Source organism: Zonotrichia albicollis, chromosome 19 (assembly GCF_047830755.1).
Source record: "Zonotrichia albicollis isolate bZonAlb1 chromosome 19, bZonAlb1.hap1, whole genome shotgun sequence".
Taxonomy (NCBI): Eukaryota; Metazoa; Chordata; class Aves; order Passeriformes; family Passerellidae; genus Zonotrichia; species Zonotrichia albicollis.
The window spans coordinates 2,278,589-2,296,551 of record NC_133837.1 but is presented as its reverse complement, the minus strand read 5'-3'; positions in this window follow the sequence as shown (position 1 = coordinate 2,296,551).

The window sequence follows — 17,963 nt, the reverse complement described above, 5'->3', positions numbered from 1 at the left end:
GGCCATTGTTTGAGCAGGGGCTCCTCACACCCTGCCCTGCAAAGGGGGCTCCAGTGGATCCCCCCAGCCTGGGGCTGATTTACAGCCTGGCTGGGCTGAGCCTGGGCTGCTGTGCCAGAGCAGGGGGAGCAGCCTGGGGAGTGCTGGCTCTGCTCTGAGCACAGCTGGATGCAGGGGGCAGCACAAAGGAGCCTTTTTGCTTCAGGTTTGGGCTGGGGCAGAGAATCTCAGAGTGGTTTGGGTTGGAAGGGACCTTAAAGCTCACCCTGTCCACTCCTGCCATGGCAGGGACTCTCTCTGTAGGGGCGTCAGGGGCAGCACGGTCGGGACGTAGATGAGAGATCTCTGCAGCCAGGTCTGGAACTTGGGGTTCATTGCAAAGGGCCTGGGTGCAGGGCCCTGCTGGGAGCTGCAGCCACAGCTCAGAGCAGGCCCGAGAGAAGAGAGGGTGAGAGAGTAAAAGGGGTAAGAGCGAAGTTCCTGTTACAACACAATAAATCTTCTTCTGTGCTGAGTATTCTAATTCTCACTAATCAATCTAGCACAAGATACAAATCCTATAGCATTTCCCTACAGCCTATAAGAATCATTACATTACCATACTGTGTTACATTTTTAACACTAAAAACTCCTCTTTGGGCCCTTCTGCCAAGCTGGCAGGGTCTGCTCTGACCCTTGGAGCTGTCTGCAAGCAGAGGGTGTTGTTCCATCAAAAGGGGATTACCTTCGGCTGGCCACACCATTGTTTTCCAATTGTTCAGTAACTGGGGTATCTCAAAGCTTGCTGTCATTTCAATCTCGCTTATAGTTTCTATATTTTCAAAATCTTTTGCCAGGCAATCATATTCATAAGGCTTTCCTGTTTCATCTTCCACAACAGGGCAGCTCCCAATCCCTGATCCCTGGTGTGGGCAGCTCCAGGAGAGCCCCGGGCAGGGCAGGGCCAGCTCTGGCTGGCAGGTGCTGCAGGGAGAGCAGCTCGTGCTCAGAGCATTCCCAGGGATGTCCTGGAGCCCTTTTTCCCCGGCCTCTGGAGTCACTTCCAGGCCAGTAGCCAAGCCCAGGCTGTAAATAACCGAGTGTGGCTGATGAGCCCAGCTCACTCTGCTCTGGGATGCTGTCAGCTCTGGGCTTTCCCCTGGCATCCTCTCTGCAGTGCTTTGCATTCCCATCCTCGCTCCCAGGGCTCTCCTGTCACGCTCAGGGTGTGAAGGAATCACTTCTGTGGGGCTTCCCCAGGATGTGACACAGGGAGAGCTGCTGGACCTGTCCCTGCAGGCAGGGAATGTCTATGTGTCCTCTCCCTGTGGCTCCTTCAGCGTTTCTGCTTTGGGAAGGGTTAGAGCGAAGGTCACAGGAGAAATGTCTGGGATTTGCATTCGCCTCTGTCTCAGGTCTCCAGCATGGGAACTTTGGGAGATCTCGTGACCTTGTCTGGGTTCTTAGCACCCACAACCACACAGGAAAATTCAGCTGCTGGTATACAAACTTTCCCCTACACCAAAATTCCCACACCATCAAAAACCCAGCATGGGGATGTTCTCCATCATTGCTTTATAACCATTTAGGAAAGTGTTCCTAAACCCCTTTATTGCCTTGTGAGGTGCTGCTGTGGCAATTGGGCTCTGCAGCTGAGCCTGAGGCCCTCTGGAAACTTCGGGAATGTCAGTGAGTGGCAGTGTTTATCCAGGACTAAACAGCACAGCAGCCTGTCCTGCTGTCCTGGACATGTCCTGCTGTCTTGGATGTGTGAGCCCAGCCAGCCTCCTCACCTGGAGCTGGGACATCTGTGATGCCCAGCAGCCCTTTCTTCCATGGATCATTTGGCTCTCCATGCAGAGCGGCCACAGGCATCGCTGTCCCTCGGTGCTGTCCCTTGGCCACAGCAAAGCCACCCCTGCAGGTCCCTGGTGCCACCAAGGGCTCCTCGGTGCCCCTGCCAGGGCGGGCAGCCCCGGGCAGCGCTCTCAGGTGGTGTTTTTGGGTTCTTCCCGCAGAGGATGTGCTGCCCTCGCCCAACGTGGGGCTGCCCAGCGCTCTGATTCCCCGGGAGCCGCCCGGGCCCGCCTACGTGACCCACACGGGCCCGCTGGTGCGGTGGCTGCGGCAGCAGGACGGGCCGGGCAGGGCTGCCCCGGAGCCGCACCCGCATCCGCACCCGGCCCCGCACTGGTACCGGCCCCGCTCCGAGCCCAGACCCGCTCCCGGCCCTGCTCCCGGCCCCGCTCCGGCCCTGAAGCTTCCCCCGCCACCGCCCCGGCACCGGCGCGCCCCGGCACCGCCCGCGCTCTGCCACACGATCATCTTCGCCAGGAGACCTGCACAGGATCAGCTTTGCCAGGACACCTCCCATGGTCATCCTCTCCAGAAAACCAACACAGGATCAGCTTTGCCAGGAAACCTCCAATGATCATCTTCGCCAGAAAATCAACACAGGATCAGCTTTGCCAGGACACCTCCCATGATCATCCTCTCCAGAAAACCTCCACATGACCATCTCTGCCAGAAAACCACCACAGGATTATCTCCGCCAGGAAATCTCCCATGATCATCTTCTCCAGAAAGCCTCCTCATTATCATCTTCACCAGAAAACCTGCACAGGATCAGATTTGCCAGGACACCTCCCATGATCATCCTTGCCAGAAAACCTCCACATGATCCTCTTTGCCAGAAAACCACCATAGGATAATCTCTGACAGAAAACCTCCACAGCACCATCTATCTAGAAAACCGCCACATTACTATTTTTGCCAGAAAACCTCCACAGGATCATCTCTGCCAGGAAACTTCCACAGGGTCATCTATCCAGAAAACCAACACATGACCATCTTTGCCAGAAAACCTCCCTGGAGCATCCTGCCCCTGAGCAGCCCTGCCTGCCCCAGCCACAGGGAGTGACCCTGAGGCCGAGGAGAGGAGGAAGATGCTCCTGAGTTTATGACTCTGCTCCTGAGTGCTCTGCAGAGTCATTAAACATCCCTGCAAGCAGCACTGAGCTCTTGGAGTCTCTTCCTAAAAGGTTGATTGGAATGGAAGCAGAAGGGGGTGGAAATGCATCCTGGTCTCTGCTCCTGCCTGGAGCAAACCACAGCTCTGCATTTGAAATAAAATATTTAACTTGTGATAGTGAGGAAAAAAAAAATTGACCCTTTTCTTGCTGTCAAAATTAAATTTGCTTGAGGAAGCCGTTTGTCCTGGAAAACTCTGCTGGAGTTATAAACAACTTCTCTGATAGTCCTGAGTATTTTCTACTGCATCCAGCGTGTGGTTCCTGCTGTGCAGCTCCTGGGAGTTTGGCTGCTGTGGGACTGGTGCCACTTGGCTGCTGAGGGCTTTGGGAAAGGGTGTTTGGCTTCTGCAGGGAAAGAATGTGAAGAATGAGAAAATGTGGCAAAAAAAAAAAAAAAAAAAAAAAGAGAGAGAGAGAAACTACCACTTTCTGGGTTGGATAAATAAATTTGTTCCCTGTCCTATTTTGAGCCTGGTTCCTCTCACTGTGCCTGCAGCACGTCACGAGCCCCGTGCTCAGGAGAGGCCCTCAGGGCTGGTCACAAGCCACGGAGCTGGGGACAAATAAAAGTAAATAAATACGTAAATAAATAAATGGAGCTCCCTTTCCAGCCCTTCCCTGGGGCTTTGTCTGGGGTATCCTGGAAAGGGACGTGGCCAAATGCTGCCTCCCTGCTGAGGGTGGGGACAGAGCCACGGGGACCCAGGGGCTGTGTCTGCCTGTGACGGGGTCACTGTCACCCCTGGGAACGGGGCTGGGGCTGAGGCACCACTGAGCCCCAGGGTGTGCAGGGTGATGGGATGGAGCCCCTGGCCAGGGCTCTGGGGTTTGCTGCTCAATCCCACGTTCCCAGGGAGCAGGAATGTTCCAATTTCCCCCAATTACCCATTTCCCAAATTCCCCAATTCCCATTCCCCCATTGCCCCCAGGGTGCTGCCAGCCCTCCCTGCCCGTGCAGGGCAGAGGCTGCTGCAGCAGCTGGGAGCAGTTTGTGCTTGCTGAGGGATGAGGGAAGGCAAACAGCCCCTCTCCTGCCCTGGCCTGGCTGCACAGAGCCTTTTCCAGGATCTGTCTTAATGGTGTTAAACCATTCCCACACTGCTCCTCCTCAGCCTCAGGTGGATGGCCAGAGCTATTTACAGGCACTTCTGTGGCAGGATACGGTGGAGGAAGAGGTTGGGATCATCCCTGGAGAGCCAGGAACGGCAGCTGAGGTGGCTGAGAGAACATTCCCGTTTTTCTTGGGCGTGTGGAAGGGTTTGCACACATGCTGGGCTCTGGGGGAAGGTGTCCCAGGGCACCTGTGACAGTTTCCTGCAGTTGGGGAGTCCTGTCCTTGCCAGCTTCAGGGTGATGGAGGTGCCATGGGCTGCTCCTTGCTCTCCTCTTCCTTCCAGGAGCAGATTTTGGTCTCGTTTTCCCTGCAGCAGGGTCAGTTATGTGCAGAGGTCAGTTGTGTGCAGCTCAGGAGCCTTACAGCCACCTTGGCAATGTTCTGGAAGTGCAGCTGAACACTGCAAAAGGCCAGGGCTCTGAAGGATCAGGGAATGATTGTATCATTAAAAAGCAGTTGGAAATGCATTATGTCCTTAGTGGAGGCTGAAGTTTGTTTCTCCAGGACAAATCAGAGTAAAATGGAAACAGGCGGAACCAAGTGTTCTGGAAAGCACTTGTGGGAACAAAGGGGGAAAACCCACAATGAAGGCAAAAGAGAGAAAAACCCAAACCCCCAACAAACCCCAGACTTGCTGGCTTTGGCCGTTCCCAAAATGAGTTTTTCAGTAACTCCGCTTTATGGGAAATGTTGTCTGTTCTGCTGTCGCTGAGGGTAAAAGGGGCCTCCTCAGAGGTGCAGATGGCAGCAGGGTGATTGTGTCACTCGTGCCCCTGCACACCGGTGCAGTGCTCTGGGGCTCTGCTCTGGAACATTCCCTGGCATTGCAGAACCCTGAACTGGGGCTGGGGGGCTCTGGGGGTGCCATGGGGCTCCTCACACAGCTGAGCTCTGTGTTCCAGGCAGGCTGAGGCCCCAAAACACCCCAGAGGTGTCCTCGGGGCCCAGCTGGGCAGGGAGGGTTATTGGGGCACAGAACCCAGGGGGCAGCAGGGGCTGGGGCACCGCCTGGGGCTGGGCTGGGATTGTCCCCAGCCCTGGCAGCAGCAGCTCCAGGCTGGAGCGCCCCTGCCCTGCTGCCAGCAGTGCCAGGACAGATGCCAGGGCTGCTGAAGAGGAGCTGTGCCCAGCCCAGGGCAGGATCAGCCCCAGCTCCCCCTCCCAGGAGGGACAGGCTGGGATGGAGCTGCTGCTGCTGCTGCTCTGCCATCCCTGCAGCCCTCCCCAAAGCTGTGCCCATGCTGGGGGTCCCTGCTGCTCAGACTCCCTGGCCCCACAGACACGGGGTCCTGTCCCAGCTTGGGGGGCTTTGGGGCCGGTGGAATTGGGATTGTCCCACAGACAGGGGGTCCTGGCTTTGGGGTGGGTGGAACTGAGGATATTGTCCCACAGATGGGGGTCCTGTCTCACAGGCAGCTCAGGGGCTTTGGGGTGGGTGGAATGGAGGGGATTGTCCCACAGACAGGGGATCCTGTCCTAGCTCAGGGAGATTTGGGGTTTTGGGGAATTGAGGGGAATTGTCCCACAGACAAGGGGTTAAGGGGGTCCTGTCCTCAGGCAGCTTAGGGGGCTCTGGGGTGGGTGGAATTGAGGGGGGATTGTCCCACAGAGAGGGGGTCCTGGCTTTGGGGTGGGTGGAATTGAGATTGTTCCACAGACAGGGAGTCCTGCCCTAGAGGAGCTCGGGGGGATTTGGGGTAGGTGGAATTGAGGGGGGATTGTCCCACAGACAGGGGGGTAAGGGGGTCCTGTCCTAGAGGAGCTCAGCTTTGGGTGGGTAGAATTGGGGAGATAGTCCCTGCCCATCGCAGGGGCTGGAGCTTTAAGGGTCCCTTCAGCCCAAACATTGCCACGATTCTGCTGGAGGAAACCCCTTCATGTCTGGCTCTGGGGCTGAGCCACAGTGCTGGGATTGAGCTCTGGGGCTGACCCACAGTGCTGGGGTTCAGCTCTGGGGCTGAGCCCGGGTGCTGGAAGCCTCCTGGAGGAGCCCTGGCCCTCAGCAGAGCCAGGGCAGGGCTGGGCCAGCCCGGGCTGGGCTGTGCTGAGTCACTGGTGTGGCATCACAGGGCAGGGAGAAGCTGCCATTCCTGCAGGAGCTCTAAACTCTGCCATTCCTGCCCTCGCCAGGCCCTGCTCCGTCCCCCAGCACACAAAAGTGCTTTCTGCCTGTCGCAGCTCCGTGCTGGGAGCTGCTGGGCTGCTCCAGCTCTCCCAGTGACTCGGCCCCTGTAGGAGCTTGGTATGATGTCAATGTTTTGAGTGGGTGAAGCAGAGGAGGCAAAAATAGACATTTAGACATTTTTCCAGTTATGCCTTTTCAAAAATGAATATTTATAGCTCGGTTCCTGAACACAGGCCCTCTTTGTGAATCTGCTTCCAATTGCAACCCAGCACATGGCCCTGGACCCTCGGGGTGTGTGCAGGCAGCTCTGGGCCCTGGCTCAGGGAGGGGGAGCCTGTGCAGGGTCTGCTGCAGGGCCCCGGGCAGGTGGGGATCTTATAGGGACCTGGCACACAGTGCCCTGCTCATCCCAGGGCAGGCAGGAACACCTGCACAGGGACCTGCATCCCCTGGCACACACTGCTCATCCCCAGAGCAGGGTCCCCAGGCAGGCAGGACCTGCTCCATCCCTGGCATCATCCCACAGGGATCTGCATCCCCTGGCACCACTGCCCTGCTCATCCCCAGGCAGGCTGCAGCATCCTGGGGTCTGAGCCTGCATTTCTGGGTCTCTGGAACATGATGAGGAGGGTGGTGAGGAAGGTCTCTGATGATGAGGAGGGTGGTGAGGAAGATCTCAGGTCACTCCTTGCTGGCTGTGGAAGGTCCAAGTCACTGCATTTCACTGTGGGATTTGGGTAAAGGCTTCAGCACAGTTCTGAGGTGCTGGGAGCCTCTCTCAGGGCATTGTTTCACCCCAGCCACCCCTCAGGCTCTGATCCTGCTCGCCAGCAGCTCTGGGGCTGCTCTCACCAGCTGGTGCTCTCCAGGTGCTGCTCTCCCTGCAGCAGGAGGGGGAGCTCAGGTGTGGGTGCAGGTGAGGAGGTTCCAAAGGTCGGGGCTGGCTCTGCAAAGCCCTGGGAGCTGCTCCCAGGCAGGTGAGGGGGTTCCAAAGGTCAGGGTGGCTCTGCAGAGCCTTTGGAGAGCCTTGGGGGCTGTTCTCTCACTGAGGCTGTGCTGCTGCCCCTGGCCAGGGCTGCTGCCTGGGTCTGGCACTGCTCTGGTGCCCCTGTGGTGCTGGGGCTGCCTTGGGAACCTGGGTTTGGGGTTTTGGGGAACCTTGGAGAGCAGCTAACAGAGGGGTGACCCTGACTCGTGTGGGGCAGAACTCCCAGCTGGATGTGATGGGAAAGTCCTGTGGGCAGGAGGGTGAGGCTGATAATGCTGCAAGGCTCTGCAGGGGGCTCAGGGCCCTGCAGGGTCACTATTCTGGGATCCAGGGGGATTTGACTCTTGCACCTTAAAGACAGGGAGAATAACCCTGGTGAGCAGTGGGTCACAGCCTGGCTCTGAGGGGCAGTCTCCACAGCGTGCCCAGGAATCTCCATCTCTCCCCAAAGCACTTTTCCCCGAGCCCTGGGCTGACCCCTGGCCTGTTCCCTGGATGCTGGAGCAGGACAATGCCCCCACAGAGCCCAGCTCTGTGCCAGCCCTCAGCTCAGCTCCCCACGCTGCTCAGGCTCCAGCCCTGCCTGCTGCCCCCCTGCCCGCACCACAGCCCCTGCTGCCTCAGCACTGGCATTTGGGTCCTCCCCTGCACTGGCAGCAGCCACAAAGGGCGAGTTCAGGAGCAATGGCACTGAAAAGCATCAACTCTTCCTCTGGAAAAGGCAGATCAAAGAGCCAGAGAGCCACAGAAGGGGCTGGGGTTGGAAGGGACCTTTGGGAGCATCAATTCCAGCCCCTGCCATGGCAGGGACACCTTCCACTGTCCCAGTGTCCAGCCTGGCCTTGGGCACTGCCAGGGATCCAGGGGCAGCCCCAGCTGTGCCAGGGCCTGCCCACCCTGCCAGGGAGCAATTCCTCATTCCCAATGTCCCATCCAGCCCTGCCCTGGGTCAGTCTGAAGCCATTCCCTGGGTCCTGTCCCCTGCCCCTGCCAATTCTCTCTCTCCACATTTCCTGCAGCTCCTTCAGGTCCTGAAAGATCACACTGAGCTCACCCCAAAGCTCCTCCTGCCCAGGAGAGCAATGCCAGCTGTGCCAACCTCTCTGAGGCCACACTGAGCTCACCCCAAAGCTCCTCCTGTCCAGGTGGGCAATCCCAGCTGTGCCAGCCTCTCCTGCCAGCAGAGCTGCTCCATCCCTGGCATCATCCTGGAGCCTCCCTGGGCTCTGCATCAGCTCCAGCTCCTCCCTGTGCTGGGGCAGCTCTGCAGGTGGGGGTCTGTGCAGGTGGGGCTCTGCAGGTGGGGTGGGGTCAGTGCAGGTGGGTCTGTGCAGGTGGGTCTGTGCAGGTGGGGTCTGTACAGGTGGGTCAGTACAGGTGGGTCAGTGAAGATGGGGTGGGATCAGTGCAGGTGGGTCAGTGCAGGTGAGGTCTCTCTCTGCAGGTGGGGTCGGGTCTGTGCAGGTGAGGTCTCACCTGAGCTCAGGGGCACAGGGGCACCATCCCCTCCTCAGTCTCCTGCCCACTCTTTTTTTCTCCTCCAGGAATTTGTGTGTGGCTCTGGGGGCTCCGCACGGGATGGCAGCCACGGCCTGCCCTGCCCTGGTGCCCGCAGGTCCCTGCTGTGCCTTCCCTCTGCCCACGCGTGGCTGCAGCAGCCCCAGCACATTTCCTGGAAGATGCTGCAGCGATTCAATCAGCATCGATCGCTGGAGCTGGGAGTGGCTGAGCCGAGAGCCCGGGCTGCGGGAGCTCTCGGGGAGCTGCAAACCTGGGGCAGAACCCGGGCAGCAGGAGCTCCCAATGGCTCAGAACCCGGGCAGCAGGAGCTCCCAATGGCTCAGAACCAGGGCGGCTCTGGCACCTGGCCAGGCTCCCTGGGCTGCAACACTGGCAAAGTCCAGCCCAGGAGCTCCGGGTCCTCGGCAGCGGGAGCTGATGGCAGCCAGCTGGCCCCAGAGCTGTGATTCACCCCTGGAGGATGCTCTGCCCCTGCTCTGTGCCCGGGGTGGATGCCAGAGCTGTGATTCACCCCTGGGGGATGCTCTGCCCCTACTCTGCCCTGCCCGGCGGCCGTGGGGCTCGGCAGACACGAGTCAGCGCTGCCAGCGGGGCTCTCCTCCCTGCGGAGCCCCGGGGTGGGGAATGACGGCTGGGCTGTAACTCTGGGTGGGGCAGGAGCTGCGGGAGCCCGGGTGCCCTTGGCTGTGCCCAGGCTGTGCCCTGGCTGTGCCCTGGCTGTGCCCAGGCTGTGCCCTGGCTGTGCCCAGGTTGTGCCTGGGTGTGTCCTGACTGTGCCCTGGCCTTGTCCTGGCTGTGCCCTGGTTGTGCCCAGGTGTGCCCAGGTGTGCCCAGGCTGTGCCCAGGCTGTGCCCAGGCTGTGCCCTGGTTGTGCCCTGGTTGTGCCCTGGCTGTGCCCAGGTTGTGCCTGGGTGTGTCCTGACTGTGCCCTGGCCTTGTCCTGGCTGTGCCCTGGTTGTGCCCGGGTGTGCCCAGGTGTGCCCAGGCTGTGCCTAGGCTGTGCCCTGGTTGTGCCCTGGTTGTGCCCTGGCTGTGCCCAGGTGTGCCCAGGTGTGCCCTGGCTGTGCCCTGGCTGTGCCCAGGTTGTGCCTGGGTGTGTCCTGACTGTGCCCTGGCCTTGTCCTGGCTGTGCCCTGGCAGAGCCCTGGCTGTGCCCAGGTGTGCCCTGGCTGTGCCAGGACTGAGCAGAGGCTCCTGCTGCTCCTCCAGACTGAGGTGACATTTCCAAGGAGGCAGAGTGAGTCTTCCCCCAGAACTGAACTTCCCTGCAGATTCTGGCCAGGCCCTTTGCTTCCAGCGCTGCAAATGGGGCAGATCAATTCTGGTGAAACAGAAAGTGGAAATGGCTTTCCTGGCTGCCCTGGCGTTGTTCCAGGCTCTCAGTTTGCTGGCAAACATCCAGCTGATGTGCTCCATGCAGAGACTCCTCTGGGAGCAGAGGCATCCCAGGGCTGGTTTCCATGCAGATCCCTCCAGCCCACCCCCAGCCCTCCCCAGGGTACTGTTTGTGTTCCTGGGGGGCTGCAGGAGCTGGGGACAGCCTGGGAGCAGCCTGGGACAGCTCTAAGCTGTCCCACGTGCTGTGCTGGGCTGTGCTGTGCTGTGCTGGGCTGTGCTGGGCTGGGCTGGGCTGGGCTGGGCTCTGCTGTGCTGTGCTAGGCTGGGCTGTGCTGTGTGTGCTGGGCTGTGCTGTGTGTGCTGTGCTGGGCTGTGCTGTGCTGTGCTGTGCTGGGCTGTGCTGGGCTGGGCTGGGCTGGGCTGGGCTGGGCTGGGCTGGGCTGGGCTGTGCTGTGCTGGGCTGGGCTGGGCTGGGTTGTGCTGGGCTGTGCTGGGCTGGGCTGTGCTGGGCTGGGCTGGGCTGGGTTGTGCTGGGCTGTGCTGGGCTGTGCTGGGCTGGGCTGTGCTGGGCTGCGCTGGGCTGGGCTGGGCTGTGCTGGGCTGGGCTGTGCTGGGCTCCCTGGGCTCCCAGGACAGGGACTGGAGGAAGTGAGTTTCCCCAACAACTCAACTTCTTTTCCTGCAGCTGCCCAGGCTGGGACTGGTTCAGATTTCCTGATCAAGAGCCAAGAGTGAGCCCTGCCTGGGGGGACATTCCCAGGGGAGCCTCTGCCTTGCTGCCACCTCCTGCAGGGAGGAGAAACCTTTCCCAGGGTTATGTCACAGGAGGGATGTGCTGAAGAGAGGCTTTCACCTCTTCAAACAGCCATGTTTTGGACAATTTCCAGAAGAGTTCTGATAATGAATAATCACTTTTGCCCTGGAAAACTCTTCCTCCCCCCTCCCTGGAGCAGCACAGCTCGCCAGTCCCAAGGGCCTGAATTCCAGGTGTGCCACCTCCCCTCCTGTCCTCTCCCCATCCCTCCCTCTCTGGCACAGCTCTGGGGGTCTCCTGGGGGCTCTGGGACCCTCTGCCAGCCCCACGCCATCCCCTCAGTGGGGCTGTCCCTGTGCTCCTGGGGCTGGTGACAGGCTGGGGTCACCAAGTGCAGCTTCTCCCATCACCTGGCTGAGGGGTTACACGGGGATGCATCACCTGCTCCTTTCCCTTGGGGCAAACCAGGGCTGTCCTGATGGTCACTGAGGCTGGGGGTGCCTCAGGATTCCCTGGGGCTCCAGACACATCCCAGAGCACCAGTGGGTGGTGGGAAGTGCTGCTGCAGTCAGGCTCCACTCAGCCCTCACTGCTTTTCCTGTTTCCCTTTGCACTTTGGGCAGGATTTGGGAACAAGCACTCTGGAAAGGGAGGGAGGGCCAGGTGGGCTGCACACACATCCCTGGAGCCCTCACTGCAGCCCCTTAGCATTGCCATTCCCAGCTGCTCAGAGGATCCATCCAGTTCCTTTCTCACTTTGGGTTTTGCTCTTGAGCCTCCACAGTTTTCTTGCAGATTCCAACCAACTTGGATAAATCTTTTTTCCAAGCTTTTTTCCCCCTGAAGTTTCCTCGCATTGAGGGGAACAGAATCTGGGGTCTGAATTCTTTCCTTGCCCAAACAATCAGTTTGATATTGACTCAAGCACAAATATGCTCTCTGCAATCCAAGGTAAAGAGCCACGGAGCCAAGAGCTCCTTCCAAGAGCTTTGTGGTGTGGAAATGAAGGAGCAGCCCCGAGCCCTGCCTGGCACTCGGGAGCAGCCACTCCAGGCCTGCCCTGCACTGCTGCCCACCAGACCTGGGCACGGGGCTCCTGGTGAGCAGCACATGAACGGGCTGACCCTCACTGCTCTCGGGTTGCTGTTGATGATTGCTGCCCCAGATGTGCAGGGTGTCTCTGCTTCAGCCCGCACAACTGAAGAACGAGTCTGGACTCTTCCCTTTTCAGTCTTGAGGTTGTTTATTAATTCTTATCTATAAAATTTTCTTTCTGCCCAGCTGAGATCTGCTCAGCAGGGCAGCCACGGGCACTCTGTGTTGTCCTTTTATACTACAAACTACATATAACATATTTACACTTAATTCCCAATACCTATCACCTATGTTAGACAGTGCACTTCTACTCTAAACCAATCCCAAAGTGCCAACATCACTGCAGAAAATGGAGAAGAAGAAGAAGAAAGGCTGGACATGCCCAAATTCCTCCATCTTGTCTCCATAACCCCCATACCAAAAATCCTAAAATCTACATTTTCACCCTGTGATTATTTTGTTATTACACTATTCAAACTTCTGTGACTTTCAGATCCTCATACAAGGTTGGCATCTTGCTTCAGGGGTCAAAATCAAATCCCCAGGTGTTCTGGGCAGTGTGTTAGGGTCTCCGAGCCCCCCAGTGAGGTCCTCGGTAACTCTGGACAGCTGGAGGGATGCACTGAGTTCCGACACACTGCACATGAATGGGGGTGACCCTCCCTGGCACATGGATGAGGCATCAGTGGGAGCCCCAGTCCTTCCCTGGGGCCATGGCTCTGCGTCCCCAGGGCTGCTGGCACCGTGTCCCCGGTGTCACCGTGGCTGGTGGTGGCAAGGCCGTGTCTCCATGCTCGGCTGCTCTCGGGGGCAGCGTTTGCTGTGGCCCTGGCAGCCTCAGCGCGACCTTCTCGCGTTACAGAGCTCCGTGTGCCTGGAGCTATAAACAGCCCCTGTGGAACTGCAGCCGGGGGATGCCCCGGCTCCTTCCGAGGGGAGGGGAGCACGGGCAGCGGGGTCTGTGTGACACTGGAGGGACTCTGGGTGTGACACCGTGTGTGCCCCTGGCTCTGTGTGTGACACTGATTCTGTGTGTGCCATTGTGTGTGACACTGCAAGGATTGTGTGTGACACTGGAGGGACTCTGGGTGTGCCACCGTGTGTGCCACTGTGGGGACTGTGTGTGTGGCACTGGCTCTGGATGTGCCATGGGCTCAGTGTGTGTCACTGCGTGGGTGGCACACAGTGGGCTTTGAGGGTGGGCTTTGAGGTCCTTCCCAACCCAAACCAGGCTGGAATTCCAGGATCTCCTGCGCTCCTGCCCTGCAGCACCAGGGCTGGGGATGACAGGGACAGGGGTGTCACTGCACTGGAAGTGTCACTGAACCAGGAGTGTCACTGAACCAGGAGTATCACTGCACCCAGATTGTCACTGCGCTGGGAATGTCACTGTCACTGCACCGGGGGTGTCACTACACCCAGAATGTCACCACACTGGGAGTGTCACCATCCAGCAGCACTGTCCTGATGACACAGGAGGGGCTGGGACTCGTGCCCAGACTCTGGCTGCAATTATCCCTCTCAATCACTTGTGCAAGGCTGATAACAACAGATAAGACTGCAATTGCTGCTCCCCGTTCTGTCTGGGAGAGTTCTCCTGGCTTTGGGGCACTGATCCCATGGGTGGTGTGTGCTGGGAGGGTGACACTGCCACAGTTTGATTCAGCCATTCAGAATAACATTGTTAATTGCAGAAAAATCAGAGCTAGTTAAATGTGGCTATTATTCCATTAGAAAGTGTTTTAATGAAAATTGTTTGGAGGCAGGTGAAGCACAGTCAAGTCAGAAGAAAGCTCACAATTTTTACTTCATCTCTGTAGGGTTCTTTCTCCCTGCTCATTTACCTGTGGGCTTTTTTAAAGGTGTTTCCAGAGTGTTGCATAAAGGCCCCACCAGAACACCCGAGTGCCAGCAGCTGAAATCCCAAGTCCAGGCTTATTTAATCATGAGGAGAAGCAAAAGGGGAAGGAATTAGTCTGAACGTTTTTTTGTGCAAATTTCAGGAATAAGAAGTTGGAAAAACACGGCCTCAGTTTCTGTCATTGCTGCTTACCTGTGGCACAGCATTTTAGCTCAGCACATAAAAGATGGGTGGGGGTGTTGTGGGAATGAGTAGATGGGAGTATCTCAGATATTAAAGCCACTAAAAAGTTATTCTCAGGATAACTTTCCGTATGAACTAGCAGGTTAATTGAACCTGAGCCATGCAGTAGAAATGTGCTGAGTCCAACAACATTTTACAGCAGAAGAAAAAAGAAAAAAAAGTGGAAATATTTTGTTTGGACAGTATAGAAGCTCCAGCAGAGGCAGAATGTTTCTGTTCTGTCATTAAGTTAATTTCACGTCATGTAGAGTGTGCATTTTCATGTTATTGTCTTTCTAGATGGGGTCACCCCTGCCCATGCAGTGATTCAGGAAAGCTCAGCAGGGACAGGATCATGGACAGAGTGCAGTGACACCCTGGCACGGCCCTGAGCTGCTGCTGCTGCTGCAGGAAATGCTCTGCCTTGGCAAGCACAAGCATCCCAGCCCTCAGTGCAGAGTCAGAGTCAATGTCTCCCTTCGAGGCAGGATTTCCTCGGCAGTGGAAGCGGCTCCCAGCCGGGATGCTGTCGGTGTTAATCATTCCCTGGAGTCTGATGGAGCAGGAGATAACTGAGGGAAGCTGGAAAACGCCCCTGCCCTGAGCCATTCACACCCTGAGCTCCTCCCAGGGCTGGGGTGGTTGTGATCCCTGCTCCAGGAGCGCCATGAGAATTTCTTTGGTCATTCCATGACACCACCACGAGAACCGCTCTGATCATTCCATGACACCGCCATGAAAACAGCTCTGATCATTCCATGAAAACACCATGAGAATTTCTCTGATCATTCCATGACACCGCCATGAGAACTGCTCTGATTATTCCATGACAAACTTGTGTTCACCTTGATAAAAACAGCAGCAGAAGCAGCACCTTCCCAAAAAGCTTTCAAGAAGGAAAACAACTTTCTGTTTCTAATAAGGGCCTCCAGCATCAGCTGAGCAGGCTTTATTTTCATTTTTCTTCTCCACAAAAGTTTCCATTGTGTCCAGAAGCCATTTTCTGTCAGAAAGGGTTTTGATGGAAAATATTTCACTAAATCTGTTTGCAACTGATTCAGAGCTGTGCCAAGACAGAGGGAAGGAGTGAAGCCCCTGAAGCTGCTCCTGGGCACATTAAAGGGAATATCTCAGGCTCCCAGGGCCCCTGGAGGGTGTTTGGGTGGTCCTGGAGGGGCTGGGCTCATCCCAGCCCCGGGTAAATGTTAAACCAACAAATAAATGTGCTTGGCTCAGCAGCCAGGGCTGAGCCTCGAGCTGGGGCGAAGCTTTTAAAAATCATCAGGAGTATTTTCTTTAAAGGAAGGAAGGATCTTAATTCCAGCATTCCAACCCAAAATAGATGTCCTAGCCCTTCCCCATGGCAGGGCAGGATGCTGCCAGCAGGAAAAGGGGTCGGGGGAAACCAGGGGTGCTGTCCCTGGACTGGCTGGGGCTGGGAAGGGATGGGGTGCTGCGATAGGGAAGGGATGGGGTTTGTTGGAGGAATTGGAGCACCCAGCCCCATGGGGACAGCTCAGAGCTGCTCCCTAGGCTGGGGGGAACCAGGGGTGCTGTCCCTGGACTGGCTGGGACTGGGAAGGGATGGGGTTCATTTGGGGGACTGGAGGTGGCTCAGAGCTGCTCCTTGGGTCAGGGAAAACCAGGGGTGCTGTCCCTGAGCAGGCTGGGACTGGGAAGGGATGGGGTTCTGGCACTGGGAGGGGATGGGGTTCAGCTTTGGCTCAGGGGGTTGGAGCACCCAGACCCACAGGGACAACTCAGAGCTGCTCCTTGGGCTGGGGGCTGCTGGGCAGGGGCAGTGGGGCCGTGCTCCAGGCAGGAAGGGGATGCCCCAGCCAGGCTCCCTGTGCCCATGGAGAGAGGCAAAGGCACCCCTGGGCGTGGTGGGGCTGGGACACGTGGCCCTGCTTGCAGGGGGAGTTATCCCAGATCAGGAGCTGCCGGAGGGATTGCGCTGGCCAGGGAAGGCTCTCACTGCCACTCTCATTGCCACTCTCATTCCCATCTCTTGCAGCCTGAAAGGCCCAGTGCTGGAGCAGCCCAGGCTCCACAGTGTTCCACAGGATACCAGAGGGATGGGGTCTGCATTCCGACCCCCATTCCCTACAAAGTGCAGTTTTGCACCATTTGAACATTTTCACTCACATGTTCCCCTTCAGGGGTCACTTTTCTGTGCAGGTGGGAGCTTCAGAGAGGAATCCTGCTTTGAGAGATGAGTTTCTCAAACAGCTTGATAGCCTCCTTGTGGCTTTAATAAAACCCCGAATTTCCATGGCAGTGCAATGGAACAATAAAACCTGACAGCCCAGGCAGCTCCTTCACCCCATTTCCTGCCTGGCAGTGCAACTGCAATTTCCCAAGTTATAAACACCCTCAGAAGCCAAGCCCAGCATCTCCTGCAGGTTCCACTGCACCTCCCCAGCTCCTGCAGCTTGTACCTGCTCCTGGGACGTCCCTCCCAGAGCCTTTGGGGGCTTTTCTGTGCAGCCTCAGTGTCCCACTGCATTGAGCTTCCCCACAAATCCCTCCCTGCGCTCTGGTGGTGCTCAGCACTCAGTAACACCAACCCAAGGTTTGCATGAGCGTGTGCCAGACCTCAAATATCCTGACTTTGGCTTTACCAGATTGCAGCTTTAGGTTGAGAGCAGCATTTTGAGGGTGGCATTTGTCCCAGTTCATGTCTGCAGGGAAAGTTTCCCCATGGGAACTGCTTGTGATGATTCCCTCAGCTCTCAGGGGGCAGAAAGAGGAAATTTTGGGGCAGAATCACTCCCTGCCATGCTGATATTAAATGTATAAGAAAGCAAATGAGCTGGCTCTGTTTTATAGCCCAGCTTTACAGCTGAGGTGATTTATATATCAGGTGGGATGAAAAATGTTGGTGTAAAACCAGGCAAAACCCACTGGGTTTGGCCAATTACTCACTTGGTTCTTTGGGGCCTCTCAAATAAATCTCCAGATGGGTGTAATGAAACCACAACCCCCAAATCTGAAAGAGGCCTCAACCAACCCCTGTGCAGCTGAATCTCACACTCTGGAAAGAGGGGAAACAATCAGGTGGGAAAATGTGAGCTCCACCAGGCTGCAAACCCGAAACCTTCTGGGGTTTGTTTGTTTGTGGCAGGGAGGGCAGGGCTGCGGGAAGGGCTGGCTCCTTCTGCCTCTGGCCCTTTCTGAGGGATGAACCCTCCTCAGAGACAAGAGAAAAAACCTTTCCCATGGGATAAGGACTCAAATATAGCTCTGTGAGTGCTGAGCCCTTCCAGGGCCCAAAGGGGCTCCAGGAGAGCTGCAGAGGGACGGGGGACAAGGAGGGAGGGACAGGACACAGGGAATGGCTTCAGAATGACCCAGGGCAGGGCTGGATGGGATATTGGGAATTGTTCCCTGGCAGCGTGGGCAACCCTGGCACAGCTGGGGCTGCCGCTGGATCCCTGGCAGTGCCCAAGGCCAGGCTGGATGGGCTGGGAGCACCTGGGACAGTGGGAGGTGTCCCTGGGATGGGGGAAGGTGTCCCTGCCATGGCAGGGGTGGCACTGGATGGGCTTTCAGGTCCCTTCAAAACCATTCCATGATTCCAGAATTGTTGGTGATTGCAGATGAGCAGGACAGGCAGATCATGAAATGATTTCTCTGAGAAGTGTGGGGAAATGCAGATTTCCTGGAGTGTTTTTCCTGCTTTTGTGATATATTGCAAATGTCTTCTGGTCATTATTTGCTGCGCTGCCTTTATCTGCTTTTATCTGCTCTCATTGTTCCAAGGTGCAGCCAGGGTGGTTGTTTTGCTCTGTCCAGCTCATGGCTGAAGGTGCACACCATTCTCCAGGCCCCCTGCCCACCCTGGCTCCTCTGGGTGAGGAATTTTGGTGTGCAGGACCCTCCTTGCCCAGCCTGGGGCTCCTCACTCCCTGTGTCACAGCCTGGAGCAGGT